General features: G+C 32.3%; 1 pseudogene; it reads right to left on the bottom strand.

The window, feature by feature from the left end:
• Positions 1-4,423: 4,423 nt before the first annotated feature.
• On the bottom strand, positions 4,424-5,776 carry LOC143055220 (neuronal acetylcholine receptor subunit alpha-7-like; annotated as a pseudogene).
• Positions 5,777-9,819: the final 4,043 nt, after the last annotated feature.

Genomic DNA, 9,819 nt, shown 5'->3' with positions numbered 1-9,819 from the left:
AAGAGCATAATTAGGTACCAAGATTATAGTTTAGCACGCCAGACGCTTGTTTCGTCTACCGTAGACTGATTTTATATTTGTTATTCTCATCGGATTTTGGCTAATGCTTAGTCTGTTTCTGTGTGTGTTACATTTTCATGTTGTGTCGTTGTTCTCCTCTTATATTTAATGCGTTTCCCTCAGTTTAAAGTTGTTACCCCGATTTTGTTTTTTGTCCATGGATTTACGAGTTTTGAACAGCGGTATACTACTGTTGCCTTTCTTCATCAGTGACGCTCATATCGAACTAGTTATAAAGACAAACAAGTACAAGGTTTAAGATCATTAAAGATCCAAAATTCCAAAAAGTTGTACCAAATACGGCTATGGTAATCTATGCCTGGGATAAGAAAGTCCTTAGTTTTTCGAAAAATTCAAAAAAGAAAAAAAAGCGATCCCTTTTTTGGATGCATGTGATGTTCCTTTGGCACCATACAACGGTGTTTATATTTCATTAGTTCGCTGTGCTCATGTCTATTATGCCGTTTTTGATTTCAACGAATGTAATCTATGTATTAATGGTAAATTATTAAGATACCACAAATTCCCGAAAACGTTTACCAATTCTTCCATGGATATACAGATTTGGTTTTGAAGTTTGGCTGTACCTGTAGAAAAACTTATTTCAAACGGAATGGCACATCCTCATTTTTACAAAAAAAGTTGTTTACCGTGTCTGGAAATTTAAAAACGGTCCTGGTAAACTTTTCGATCCTTTAAATAAACTTATTCTAAAGGATTACTATCGATATCTGTATCATGGCATTGAACAAGGTCATATTTTTTCTGACTGTTTATGACGTTTTTACACTAAATCCATTGGATGTTGAATGTGAAGTGATTGCTATTGTAGTCTGAAATTCATGATTTCTTTTATAAGTTGTCAATGGCTTTTGAACTAGCTGTTAGTAGCCTACTCTCAGATCAAAACTTAGTGCTTTTTTGTTGTCGGGATATACAATTACCCGGTCACGGTCTCTCTGTGTTTTTGTTAGATGTATTTCTATTTGTATTCATCTGATAAGTTAAGCCTTTTTTAACGGATTTTTATAGTTCGTTCTTATGTTGTACTTTTATACCACTGTCCGAGGTTAGGGGAGGGTTGGGAACCTGTTAATATTCTATATGTATGTGCCTGTCACTAGTTAGGAGCCTGCAATCAGTGTATTTACGTGTATCTACAATTACAAATAATCACTTCTCTCTTTCTCTTTCTTCTCTTTATTCCTCTAATTTTCGTAATAGTGAAGACGCTGTTAAAGTCTAATATTCTAGTCCCTGTACTACAGAATATCAAATTCCTCTTATTTTGTTTATAGTGAAGAAGCTGTTAAATTCTATTATTTTGGTCCCTACACTACTGAATACCAACTCGACATTTGGTGATATAACATATATTTCAATGAGATGATATCCAGAATATATTGTGCATCTAAAATCATCGGAACATACATGCAGAGCAATGTACGTAAGCAAAGAAAACCCACAATTTGAAATGATGCCTATGGAAATGTACAATTATTTCAATTGTTATACTTAAAACAGCATAGCCGAATTTTCGAGCCGTCCTTTTATATAAAAAGTAATTTTCCGTAAGTTTAAGTCTTTGTTGAATAAAACTTTGAACTTGTTCTTAAAATTTATCCAGTGGTCTAAATATGAACGAGTTAAGAAAAACCTAAACGTTTTATTGTATGCCCTATCGGCCTATGTAGAAATTAAGAAAATAAACAAGAAACCATCTATACATAAGTATGTATTTACGTGAAACGAATTTCCTTTTTGTGGTTAAAAAGAAAAAAGTGAAATCACAAAAAATACTGAACTCCGAGGAAAGTTCAATCGGAAAGTCACTAACCACATGGCAACATCAAATGATAAAACTCATCAAACGAATGGACCACAACTGTCAAGTTCCTGACGTGGTACAGGCATTTTCAAATGTAGAAAATGGTGGATTGAACCTGGTTTTATAGCGCTAAACCTCTCACTTTTACAACACCCCGTTTTAATTTCATGCGTCCAAACCTTGCAAAAAGGATAACAAAAAGGGCATTTAGACACATTTTCTTTAGGGATCGTTTAATCATTTAACAGGAAATTGCTTGAACTTTTTTTTTAAATTAAAATGATTTTTCAAAGTAAAAACCTAATTTTTTTTTTCTTCAATTCCATTACATAATTTATTTTCAAAAAAAAATCTGTTCAAAAACATGGACCAATATTAGAAATTAACAAAGGTTGAAGTTAATTGAGATCTATGTCAGTCAAAAGCTTTAAATTATTATTGAAATATCCAGCATTTATATATTATAACAGGCCCTTTACCATATTGGCCCTGGTATCATTCCGAGACTTTCATATCAAACTGATACTTTAGCCGATTCCGACATGGGTCGAGGGATGATGCCAGGGCTAATATGTTGTAATCTATATATCGTTTATAGGGTTCGTTTAATTATTTAACAGGAAGCTGCTTGAACTTTTTAAAATAATAATGATTTTTCAAAGTAAAAACCATTTTTTTTGGATTCGAGCGTCACTGATGAGTCTTTTTGTAGACGAAACGCGCGTCTGGCGTATATACTAAATTTAGTCCTGGTATCTATGATGATTTTATTCTCATATCTAAGATCTGCAGAAAAGAGAAACACACTTTCAATTGTTCTATTTAATTAACAGATAACTGATAATATTATGTTGTCATTTCAATGTTATATTTAACATTGCCATTAAAAAGCGAGGTTTGGCATGCCACAAAACCAGGTTCAACCCACCATTTTTTCCTTTAAAAATGTCCTGTACCAAGTCAGGAATATGGCCATTGTTATATTATTGTTCGTTTCTGTGTGTGTTACATTTTAACGTTGCGTCGTTTGTTTTCTCTTATTTTTGAGTGTAATTTCACATTGCGATAAGACGTGTCACGGTACTTGTCTATCCCAAATTCATATATTTGGTTTTGATGTTTTTTTTGTTATTCTCGTGGGATTTTGTCTGATGCTTGGTCCGTTTCTGTGTGTGTTACATTTTAGTGTTGTGTCGTTGTTCTCATCTTATATTTAATGCGTTTCCCTCGGTTTTAGTTTGTTACCCCGATTTTGTTTTTTGTCCATGGATTTATGAGTTTTGAACAGCGGTATACTACTGTTGCCTTTATTAAAGCTAAAAATCTTTAAAACAATGTTCAGCTTTCAGATGAAATATCCTTTGGATTACGAAGCTCTTCAGCACTTTGTAAACACTTCCTTCAGAATTGTCGTTTAATTTTTTTTACCTTGAGTTAGCGTTTTTCATTTGTTCTACATAGTTGTTGTTTCCTCGTCTGTGACGAATTGAGCAACGTCACTGTTTGCCGTTGTTTGCAGAGCGCAATAACCATAAACCACCTTTTTGTTTGAGTAGCAATATCAGTTGGACAATTTAGCCGTTATAACATATGCCAAACCCAATGTTTGCGTAACAAATATGCGATAATATAATTTACAATTGATAAAGAATATTTCAGATATGCGTATTATCACAATTTATAAATTTTCAAATATTTCCAGTAGTAGTTTTGTTATACAAATTCTGATTTATATCTAACATTTACAGGAATTATCAACATGGTACTACACATAAAATAACACTAAATAGATATAGGAAGATGTGGTGTGAGTGCCAGTGAGACAACTCTCCATCTAAATAACAATTTATAAAAGTAAACCATTATAGGTCAATGTACGGCCTTTAAGTACATTTTGAATGTCCGAAAAGCATTTATGAATTTACCTTTATCCAACCAACATAAACCTAAAACATCAAACAAATGGATTTGTCAGAATATTGTTTTGCTGAGTATGCAAAAGTTCTTTAAGCCAGGGAAAGGGGGTGGGGTCCTCCATTTCTTTATTATCAATTTTTAATGCTTTTTTTCTTATTATTTATTATTTTTGGCCCACTAATCTTTATTTTTTGTTAATTTTGTCTCTACTTTTTTTTTTATTTGACGCCCTATTCTACACATGTTTCTCTTAAATTCGTTGTTTCTGTAAACCCCATCTAGACCTTTACTTATCAATCAATAGGACATGAACTTTTTTCAGTTTATAAAACAATTACTTTTGAGAAAAACTGTTTACTTTCATTGTACATGTTCCTTTTGTATTGGAACGATTGAATGATATCTAGGCACAAATAAACGATGATTGAATCAGTTATTTATAAATACAAAGTGAAGAGTAATTGACATGTGTATTCGGGTAAAACAGCATTGTACCATAGAGTCTTAGGAACTACTCGAAAGATAATATACTAGACACACGCATCTCCTAAACACAACGGAAGAACCTCTGATAACTTTGATCCAAAAGATCCAGTATGCTGATAATTCTTAAGTATACTATATATACTTGGAACCTGCAATTGATAGGGAAATCATCGTGGAGAAAACAAAAAATGAAAGGCAAATCCAGAAAAGAAATTTATCTAGAGCTGTTATCGCTTCCTTCCACGTCACACAGGTTTCGTCTCTTTCAATACATTTCTTAATTTCTGTTTCAGGTTGAACACGGCGTTTTCGACACTTTTGTGCAAGTGTAAGTAATATAGTATTTACCGGTTCATGGTCAGACAAATGCACGAATCTTGATTCTATTGCTGAAATAATAACAATCAAAGTCCCTATGGATATTTGTATCATAATATATATGGAAACAATTGGGATAGTTTCTGAACTCTTTGGTAACGAATCATTGATAATCGTAAGAAAAACGGCAAATGCTAGCCAGACTGTTATCACATACCCTATGCGTTCCCTAGTATCAACAGGAATCGTGAATGTAAAGACACCAAGAATTGAAAGTAATATAATCGGTAAAATATAATTCATTATGGCGTACAATGGTTTTCGCTGAATCACTATTGTAAACCGAACTTTAGTTTCATATTGATTCCTCAGATTCAGAGAAGAAGTAGATACAATATTCCATTCGCCATGACTCTGTAGATCATCGACCAGCTCTATTCCGCTGCCTCGTTTAAGTCTGACGTCTCTCTCTGACAAACTCCATGCTACAAAATATAAATGACACGTCTGTCTATCAAACGGGAAGTATGTTGAATCTATATCGCATTTAGACTCAAAGACATGGAAGGGCCTCCAAATCACATGTCCAGATGAATCAATATTCACCGATATGAATTTTGATCCGAGCTCTTATAGCTTTGAAAAGCCATTTTGTAGAGATATGTCGGGTTTCCATACGTCGCCTTGAGGATATAAGATATAACTTAGTCCGCCATATTGTGAGGGTGTCCACGATAATAATTCATCTACCCATTCAATCTCAAGATATCCAGTAGTTGTCAACTTCTGTTGAATCTCGTCTATGCCTGATATTCCGTAAAGATTAAAAGAGACATACAAGTAGTTCGGATACGATTGATTTCTGCTTGGTCTAACCAGTTTGTTATAATTGTTAGTAGTAAACAGATGAGTGTATAACGTTTGAACATCGACATTGGTCTGTGAAATTACCGATCCGAACAAAAAAGTCAACAACAAAATTAACCACGATATAGAAAACATTTTAAAATTAAAACATCATTTAAGAAATCCAAATAACAGTTCCAACAAGTCGAAGTTCACCAATGAGACCGGAGCTTTATTATTAATGATTTGATTATAAATTTCTGATTTACTTCATTTTCACTATGGCAACTGTGATCATAATATCGACAAATAGTAAGCTGATATACTGTAAAATATACAAACGATCAAATGATAAGCAATCAAAACATATCCTTCTAACTGAACTATTTTACGAAAGGCATTTGTTTAACATCTACATGTTTTCTCGTCGATGTTTCAACATAGTATGTATAGTTTTGAATTGCCAGTGGTATGTATTATTTATCCTCATGACGATTTTTGTTTTGAGTTATTTATTTTTCGGTTATGAAACATTTGATTGCTTTATTAATTTTTTTATGAAACATTTATGCAAACGTGTTATAAATTACTGACATGAACTGATAAATTGTTTATTTTTCTTTTGACGTAAATATATTGAAGCATATGATCAACAAGGAACACTTTACTCTTATGTCACATTTTTTATGTTATAATTCGCTGTTTATTTTTCTGTGAATCATTTATGTTTGACATCAACTAATTTTGCTATGTATGTTTACTAAACATTTTAACTTAATGTAAAACTTAACAATCAATATCTTTTAAGAACCTAATTACCTTTGTATCTTTAATATAACATTTTCGTAAATGTCCTTTGGTTTTGTGAGTCTTTGTTTACTCCTGGTTTTGATTGTCATTGTCTTTCGATAAACCCATTTATTAGGAAATCGATAATTTGGAAATAGATAATATCAAATTAATGTATGTTTCTCATTGTGTTGAAATACATATTGGTTACTTTTGTATATTTCATAACTAACTTGCTATTTAGTGAAGCACTAGAACCTTTATAGAATTTCAAAATCATTTGAATAAAATAAATATGGGCCCAACTTTCAAAACCCTGTGCCAAAAATCTAACGGTTGTTTATTTCAACCAAAATTTCTTTAAGAATATTTATTTCTGTCTAATCGAAATAACATAAAATATGTAGTGCACACTGAATTACCCTTGTAGCGGGTCTTTTGAAAGTGTGTCCACATTTTTGATGTTATTTGAATAAACAGAAAAACAGTCATTCCGTTCCTTTTAAGCTTGCATAACACATTGGAAAACGTTGATGACGTCACGGTCTCATGACAAAATTATGTCTATGAACTCATAGACAAAACACTGTCATCCACTCAAAAGATGCGTTACATCCAAAAAGAAATTAATCGCTATTATCGATGACTTAAAAGAAAAGAGAAAAGTATATTTCCACTTTTATGATTGATACGAATTGATGAATAAAGATTGATTTCGAGTGAAAAATACTTTATCATACTTCAAAATGTCAGATTTTGATTGGTTAATACATTATTACACTCTTCACGGACTGTTACCCCTCAAACAGACATTGACGATGATTTCCCTGGGTAACAATCTGCAGTTATGTGTAATTTATTTCTCTCCTTAACGTTTTTTTACACATGTTCTGTACTAACAAAGATAATCATTTGTGTATGAATATATTGATCAGTCGGAATATTTGCAACCGCGTTTGTACCTAGAAGAAATCGATTTCTATAATTGAACTCAGATGATATCTATTTTGTCTAGAATTTCCTTATTTTTACTGTTCAAGAGGAAAAACAGGTAATTGTTTACCGTTGTCTAGTTTCATTCCGTTAACATCCCTAACGAGTATAAAAACAAAACAGCCAATAACACATTGCACGCGTGAAATGCTGTTTTCTGTATTAAGCCTCATCAAAATTGCGCTAAGCTGATTATTTAAAAACAAAGACCTATGTGACAAAAAAGAACGCAACATAATAGTCTGATATATCCATAGTGTGTTGAAACCTTACTTTCCTCATAATTTCTAAATTTATAAAAAGGCGATTTTGGAGAAAAAAATGACAACATCACGTTTAATAATTTCTTGCGTCCGAAGCGCTTTTCTTGATTCATCTTCATCAGGAACACTCAAAGCCAAACATTTGAAATCCGAAAGATATGTTGTAAATCATGTCAAAAGGGAAATACTGACTATTGAGTTGATAGCACGATCATGTTCATTCAAACTATAAAATACATAGCATGTCTCTCAGCAATGCCTACACGGATCTGGAAACGCTCCGCTTTAAATACTGTTCTGGTAACTATATATACGACTCCAGCCATCAAAGTATCGGAGGTAAGCATTAATCCGACAAGACCAGAGGATCACGAACGATCTTTCAAACAGAGAGTAGGGAGGTAAGCATTAATACGATAAGACCAGAGGATCACGAAAGATCTTTCAAACAGAAAGTAAGGAGGTAAGCATTAATTCGACAAGACCAGAGGATCACGAAAGATCTTTCAAACAGAGAGTAAGGAGGTAAGCATTAATCCGACAAGACCCGAGGATCACGAAAGAACTTTCAAACAGAAAGTAAGAAGGTAAGCATTGATCCGACAAGACCCGAGGATCACGAAAGATATTTCAAACAGAGAGTAAGGAGGTAAGCATTATTCCGACAAGACCAGAGGATCACGAAAGAACTTTGAAACAGAGAGTAAGGAGGTAAGCATTAATCCGTTAAGATCAGAGGATCACGAACGATCTTTCAAACAGAGAGTAAGGAGGTAAGCATTAATCCGACTAGATCCAAGGATCACGAAAGAACTTTCAAACAGTGTAAACCGAAATGTTAGATACAGGATCATTCCGCATTCTAATCCGATGGATGTTATTCTAACTTTTAAAAATTATTGTTTTATAATTAATTGTAATTTAGATATATTTAAGATAAAAAGGTAGATACAATGAAACATCTATTCCTTATGCACAAAGTACATATGTTTTGCATATGATGCACAGACCCATTGTCAGGAGCATTCAATTCAGATATTATCGTTTGTTGCTGTATTTCATTTATCTTTATCGTTTATTTTTTTGTACATGAATTAGTGCTTTGGTTTTCCAGTTTTGAATCGTTATTCATTTTATCATGTCGGGGAATTATTGTTTTATTTCGGTTAAGCTTTAGGCATGAAAATAATCCATCGTTTCTATAATATTGAAAGTTAATGAAACTTCTTGTTTTGAATTTTAAAAAAGTGGTGTCATCTGCAAGCTGGCCTTACTTTAAAGTATAGGTTTTGTTGTGAAGATTAATTTGAAAACCTTTATTTTTTTTATTTTGTATCATCTACTTGCAAAAGGTTCAATAGCAATAAGGAAAATTATAGAACTCACGGACCACCCATGACGGATTCCGAGTTTATTGCTGAAGGGTCTTGAAATCCAACTATTATTTAACATGCCACCTTTTATATCTGTATATAAAGTATTTATCAACCTCAAAATAGATTTCTGAAAGCCAAATTTCTTTAAAAAACAATCCATAAATTCCCATCTTCATTGAACTTTTCCGAATAATCTGTAATATCTTGGATTTGTCTAATATTAAATCCAATATATCTGTTTTTTACATAACGGTTTTGATCACTATGAACAATTTTATGCAATATTGGTTTAAGTCTATATGCAGGAGAATATGCTATAATTTTGGTATCTACATTTAATAAGGTAATTAGTCTATACCTATCTTAATTTAATGGGTCAGTTTTCTTGTAAATAAAGGTAATTCATCCTAGTTTCTGTGAATCTGTCAATTCTTTGTTTTTTTTTATAACAATGATTAAAGTCATCTACAGCACAGTTTTGTAAGTTTGACCAAAACAAATCTATAAAATTCAATTCGGAAACCATCAAATGCCGGGTGTTTTATTTTTTTAGTTTCATTTTAAAGACAGATTTTGTACATTTATATATTTTCAAGTTGCCGTCAATTTTATTGCTTTCATGTGTAGTTTTTTTTTCAATATAATTTTCAATTTATATAACCATTTATTTAACTAATGACATGAGGGAAATAATTTGCTAGGCTGGTTTTCTCCAAAACAATATACAGTTTTGTTTATGTTATCCTTGTATCTGATACATGGAAAACAGAGGATAGAGGACCAGTCCAAATATCCGCCTTATAGACACAACGTTCGGTGACTGTTTTAACTGAATCTTTTCTTTCTTAATCACATCAAGCATTAGTTAAGGGGATAATCAACACTATACCCTAAAAAAGCCTTTAGTTAAATTATTCTTGTTTTTCTCTCATTGATAAACTCG

Source organism: Mytilus galloprovincialis, chromosome 12 (assembly GCF_965363235.1).
Source record: "Mytilus galloprovincialis chromosome 12, xbMytGall1.hap1.1, whole genome shotgun sequence".
Classification (NCBI taxonomy): domain Eukaryota; kingdom Metazoa; phylum Mollusca; class Bivalvia; order Mytilida; family Mytilidae; genus Mytilus; species Mytilus galloprovincialis.
Note: the sequence above shows the minus strand (reverse complement) of the source record. Positions and strands in the feature narration are given on the sequence as shown.